The sequence below is a fragment of the Tamandua tetradactyla genome, chromosome 11 (genome assembly GCF_023851605.1).
Source record: "Tamandua tetradactyla isolate mTamTet1 chromosome 11, mTamTet1.pri, whole genome shotgun sequence".
In the NCBI taxonomy this organism is placed as follows: domain Eukaryota; kingdom Metazoa; phylum Chordata; class Mammalia; order Pilosa; family Myrmecophagidae; genus Tamandua; species Tamandua tetradactyla.
Genome location: NC_135337.1, coordinates 42,992,311 through 42,998,776, shown reverse-complemented (window position 1 = coordinate 42,998,776; position 6,466 = coordinate 42,992,311). Strand labels below are relative to the sequence as shown.

General features: G+C 36.0%; 1 non-coding gene across 1 annotated transcript; it reads right to left on the bottom strand.

Moving 5' to 3' along the window:
* Window positions 1-5,569: 5,569 nt before the first annotated feature.
* Window positions 5,570-5,676, bottom strand: LOC143651045 (U6 spliceosomal RNA). Its single transcript, XR_013159792.1, has one exon. It is a non-coding gene; the product is annotated as a U6 spliceosomal RNA (small nuclear RNA).
* Window positions 5,677-6,466: the final 790 nt, after the last annotated feature.

Here is a 6,466-nt window from a genome sequence, read left to right as displayed (position 1 = left end):
TCTCACCAGGACCCAATCTGCACATCTAGGTGTCAAGGTCCCACCAATGTCTCTTGCTCTGTCTGGAATACTCTTTCCCTTTACATTTATCTGGTTAACTCCTTCATTCTTCAGGTCTCAGATTAAATGACGTTTCTTCAGAGAACTTTGCCAAAGCCCAAAGTATAGTCTAGGTCTTGCCTTATCTTTTTAAACTGTAGTTTTCCTTCATAACACTTTATCTTGCTTTTATCTATATGATGATTAATGTAATCATCTGCTTAATATCCAGTTTCCTGTATCAGCTTCTAAGTCCCATGGGAGCAAGTTTATATATGTCATATTAATCACTTTGTAACTAGCAGCTAACGAAATGGTTGGGATGTGATGAAAATTTAGTAAAGATTTGTTGAATGAATAAATGTCATTGCTAGATCAGGCTTTATTTCCATTTCTTTCTCTTGAAGGTCATATAAAAAGGTTGCCTATTCAAAGTGCTAGTGTATGTTTCCAGTGTAAATCTTATAAACGAAATGCCTTTTCTTGCAGGGTAGTATTTAATGCTCATACCAGCTCTGTGAGGACTATGTCAGTTATCATTATTACCTTGTGCATAGGAAACCACTAAATAACCTGAAGGGGTGGAACTTACCTAAATTTCTAAGCTAATTAGTGACTGCACTAGAATAAGACCCACAATTTCTAACTCAGTAATAATACTTAAAATTACATAAAAAGAGTCCCCAAACTTGGAGCCTATTCTAGAAACAGTTCAGGAAGCCAAATCCATAATATATTTCAATTAAAGTTAGTACCATTGATTCATGTTTTTTTACTTTCGGCCTTGTTTAACGAACGGAGTAAATAAAATGGCTACTCTTCAAGATGGTTTCTGGATATGCAGTCAGGTCATCATTTAATATACGTGTCTAGGTAAATAGACGTATATTGTTTTCTTTCCACAATTCCTGATGCAGTGGTGAAAAACTTTTTTTTTTTCCTGAAACATGTGGCAGGAACAATCAGGGACATCTCATGTAACTGCTATATCCTAAATACTCTAACAGAAGTTAGATTCAGATTCAGTTATTTGTAACCAATATCAATTTCATTTGGGAATTTTTAGTGAGACTCTGGTGGAATAATTTGGGATGGAATGCTTTTGTTTATTTTATTTTTTACATTTTTATTTAAAATAACATTTTCCATGCAGGTGTGTTTTCTTTCATGGCCCTTTTTTTCACTTATTGTCAAACAGGTACTTTTCATAACTTACTCTTCTTACATTGTTTCTTTTTCTAAAATGTTTTTTTAATTGTGAAATATAACATATATACAAAGAAAAGAAAGAAAAAACAATAATTTTCAAAGTATACTTCAACAAGAAGTTACAAAACAGAGTTCAGAGTTTGTTACAGGTTACCCATTCCACAATCCCAAATCTTTCCTTCCAGCTGCTCCAAAACACTGGAGGCTAAAAGAAACACAATATAGTGGTTCAGCAGTCATACTCATTTGCTAAATCTTATTTTCTCTGTTATGGCTCCTCTTTCTCCTTTGATCCTTCTCCCAATCTATAAGGATCTTTGGGCAATGCCCATTCTGACCTTGTCATTTTGAGAAAGGGTGTTGACATTAAAGGATAAGGGGATGCAACTAGTTGATAATCTTGAAGAGACTGGTCCCTCTGGGTTTCAGGATTTATCTGGTCTAGGAATCCTTTGGAAATTATAGGTTCCAGGAAAGCAAACTTAGTGCACGAAACTTTTATAGAATTTCAATACAAGCCCTAGGTGTTCCTAAGAGTTAACAGTAATGATGTTGGTTGGGGTTTAGCAAACCAAGCCAATTAGCACTATCTAAGTGAAGCTTGCATGAGAATATCCCTCCAGAAGAGCCTCTTGACTCTATTTGATCCCTCTTAACCACCGATGCCTTGTTTTATTACATTTCTTTTCCCCTTTTTGATACCACAGTGCCAGGGTCAGACTCATCCCTGGGAGTCATTCCTTATGTCATCAGGAAGACTTTCATTCCTTAATGTTATGTCCCACGTGGGGGAGATGATAATAATTTTCCTTGCAGAGCTGGGCTTAGAGAGGGAGAGGCCACATCTGAGCAACAAAAGAGGTTTCCTGGAAGCAACTCTTAGACCTCATTATAGTAGTCTTCACTTCTTCACTACAGAAATAAGTTTCATAAGGACAAGCCTCAAAATCAAGGGCCTATGTTCTTGGGAGTCCTGAATGTTGAGAGGGTACCCAGGGTTTCCCAGATGGGAAAGTCAAATAGTTCCATACATATATATATATTTTTTTCCTTTGGACCCTCAAGGGACTCTACCAATACTTTTTAATTATCAGCCCACTATAATCTGAGATGTATCTAGGTATTACCTTAAGCTATACAGAATTATAGGGCCCCATTCTCATTTTGGACTCCCAGAGTTTGAATTGTTTAAATGAGCTATCCAGATAGTTTGATTTATATTGTGTGTTACAGAAAATTTAGGTTCTAAACATCGCAAACCTCTCTGCCTTGGTCTCACACAGTAGGTGAAGCTCTAGAGTGCATACACTATCATCTTCCATCCTGTATTCTGATCTACCTTAGTCTCAGCCAGATCCACTTCATTTTATCTCTAATTGAAACCTGATGCTTCTCTCTCCCTCGCTCTCTTTTTTTTTTCCCCAGCTATTATTGTATATAGCTGTGCTAACTTTCAGTGCTGAAGGACTCCATTTCTGAGTCTTAGGTGTCACAGAGTTATTCAACATTCCAGGGAAATACCAGCTGACACACATATAGCTCAGTGTCTCAGAATCTAGAAATACACTTACAACTTCTAAGTGTGGCTGCTATAAGAGCTTACCATCTAGACTTCAATTTTCTTATGAGTATTTTCTGAAAGATACCTTATTTTTGTTCTTTTGTTTCTGGCTTATTTTGCACAACATTATTGTCCTCAGTGTTTATTCAGTTCATTGTGTGCCTCTCAATGTCCTTCCTTTTTGTAGCCATACCATATTACATTATATAAAGATATCACAGTTCACCATTCTGTTTCTCAGATATTGTACTCTTTGGCTCCCTCCATCTATTGGGCATCACGGATAATGTCCAAAATAAACAAACCGTGTCTTACAATATCCTCACTTGGTTGTACAATCAGCAGCACTCTCAATTTTAGACAATTTTCATTGGTCCATAGAGACAAAGAATTGACAAATACAGCCTCACCAATTGCCAAATCAAAACTACCCTTTATCACTCCCACCCCCTCCCCCCATTAGTTGCCCCTGGTTGTGCTATGGTACTGTTGATGTCTTCTGTTAACTTCTGGCCATAGCATGCATTTTTAGTTTCCCCCCTAGACCCCTTTACCATTGACTCTTTGTCCAATATCAAGCTTATGAAATAGTGCATGTAAGAACTTATTTGTAATTGTAGACTTAATCAGTTGAACACATGACACTGTCATCCCCTTTCAATCGTATTTGCCTTCAATATGGCAATGCTACTTATAATCCCATTAATTAGTTACCATCTGTATTAGTTAGGATTCTCTAGAGAAACAGAATCAACAGGGAACACTTGCAAATATAAAATTTATAAAAGTGTCTCACGTGACCGCAGGAATGCAGAGTCCAAAATCCACAGGGCAGGCTGCGAAGCTGACGATTCCGATGGATGGCCTGGATGAACTCCACAGGAGAGGCTCACCAGCCGAAGCAGGAATGGAACCTGTCTCCTCTGAGTCCTCCTTAAAAGGCTTCCCATGATTAGATTTAGCATCACTAATTGCAGAAGACACTCGCCTTTGGCTGATTACAAATGGAATCAGCTGCGGATGTAGCTGACGTGATCATGACCTAATCCTATGAAATGTCCTCGTTGCAACAGACAGGCCAACGCTTGCCCAATCAGATAAACAGGTACCACAACTTGGCCAAGTTGACACCTGTCCCTAACCATGACACCATCATTTCTATCTATTCTCTTGCATTTAGATCCCACCACATTGGGCAGTCATTCCCCTGCGTCTCTGTTGTGTGTACCTCTAGGTATGCTATATTCCATAGTGTAACCTCTGAGATTACCTTTACCAGAGCCATAATAGCATGATTATACCATATCTGTCCTTTTGTGTCTCTCTTTTTTCACCCAGCATTATGTTTTAAGGTTCATCCACATTGACATATGCTTCAGGACCTCATTTCATCTTACTGTTATATAATATTCCATCTAATGTATATTTCACATTTTGTTTATCTACTCATCTGTTGATGGGGATTGGATTGTTTCCATGTTTGGCAATTGTGAGTAGTGCCACTATGAACATCAGTGTGATGATATCTGTTTGTATCACTGCTTTCAGCTCTTCTGGGTATATGCTGATTTTCAATGACTAATTGAATCTCTTTACTTGTAATTGGTTTGTTGATATCTTCTATTTCTTCTTGATTGGGTATAGGTAGTTTGTGTGTTTCTAGGTATTTGTCCATTTTATCTAAGCTGTCTAGTTTGTTAGCCTATAGTTGTTAATAATATTCTCATCTGATATTCAAAAATTTCTTCAGGACCCATGGTAATGACCCTCCTTTCATTTCTGATTTTATTTATTTGCATGCTTTCTCTTTTTTAACTTGTCAGTCTTGCTAGGGGTCCATCAATTTTATTGATTTTTCTTACAGAACCAACTTTTGGCTTTATTGATTCTTTTTATTATTTTTTCTTGTTGTTTTTGTTGTTGTTGTTTTCCCCAGTTCATTTATTTCTGCTTTAATCTTTGCTATTTCTCTTCTTTTATTTGCTTTGGCATTAGTTTGCTGTTCTTTCTCTAATTTCTCAAGGTGAGCAGTTAAGTCCTCAATTTTTGCTTGTCCCTGTTTTTTAATAAAAACATTTAGGGCAATAAATTTCCCTCTCAGCACTGCCTTTGCAAAATCCCGTAAGTTCTGATATGTTGTATTCTCATTGTCATTCATCTCCAGATATTTACTGATTTCACTAGCAATTTCTTCTTTGACCCACTGATTATTTAAAAGTGTGTTTTTAATCTTCACATATTTGGAAAAGCTCTGGTTCTTTGGTGATTATTAATTTCCAGCTTCATTCTGTTGTGATCAGAGAACGTGCTTGATAATTTCAATCTTATTAAATTTATAAAGACTTATTTTGTGTTCTTCTCACTAGAAAAGAATGTATGCTCTACTGTTTTGGGGTATAAGGGTCTATATATGTCTATTAGGTATGATTCATTTATCATATTGTTTAGGTTCTATATTTCCTTGTGATCCTCCGTCTGGTTGTTCCATTTATAGTGCAGAGTGGTGTTTTGAAGTCTCCCACTATTATTGTTGAAACATATATAGCTTCCTTCAGTTTTGTTAATGCTTGCCTCATGTGCTTTGGAGCTCCTTGATTGGGAGCATAAGCATTTATGCTTATTATTTCCTCTTTGTGAATTGTCCCTTTTATTAATATGTAGTATCTTTCTTTGTCTTTTATGAAGTCTTTACACTTAAAGTCCATTTTATCTGATACTAGTATAGCTACTCCTATTTATATTTTTTCTTTGTTTTTCTTTTTTATTATGGAATGCTTCATGAATTTACATGTCATCCTTGAGCAGGGGCCATGCTGATCTTCTCTATATCATTCCAATTTTAACATATGTGCTGCTAAAGTGATCATTCCTGCTTTATTTTGTTACAGCTTGCATACATCTTTTTTCATCCTTTCACTTTCAAGTTATTTGTGTCTTTGGTTTAAGATGTCTCTTGTAAACAACATATAGATGGATTATATTTTTTAACCCATTCTGCCAATTTGTATCTTTTAATTGTTGAGTTTAGTCCATTAACATTCAAAGTAATTACTATAAAAGCAGTTCTTGGATCTACCGTTTATCCTTTAATTTTTACTTATCAGAACTATATATTCTTTTCCTTCTCTCTCTTTTTCTCTTTCAAATTTCTCTTCTGATACTCTTCAATTCTGTGCCCTCCTCCAGACCCCCTCTCTCTTTTTTTTTTCAGCTGACAGGACTCTCTTTAGTATTTCTTGTAGGGCAGGTCTCTTGTTATCTCAGTCTTTGTTTGTATTTGAAGATTTTAATCTCTTCCTCAATTTTAAAGAATGACTTGACTGGATAAAGAATTCTTGATGGAAAGTCTTTCTAACTGAGGTTCTTAAATATATCATACCTCTACCTTCTTGCTTCTGTAGTGTTGCTGAGTGGTCTGAACTCAGTCTTATGCGTCTTGCCTTGAATATAGAAGATTACTTTTCTTGTGCTGCTTTTAAGACTTTCTGTCTCTCTTCAACATTTGACAGTGTGATTAGAATGTGTCTTGGAGTAGGCCTATTTGGATTTATTCTATTTGGGGTTTGTTGGGTATTTTTGATTTGCATATTTATGTTTTTTTCTTTAGTTTTTTTTTTTTTTTTTTGTATGCTGTATGGTGGGGTCACATTTCATTCT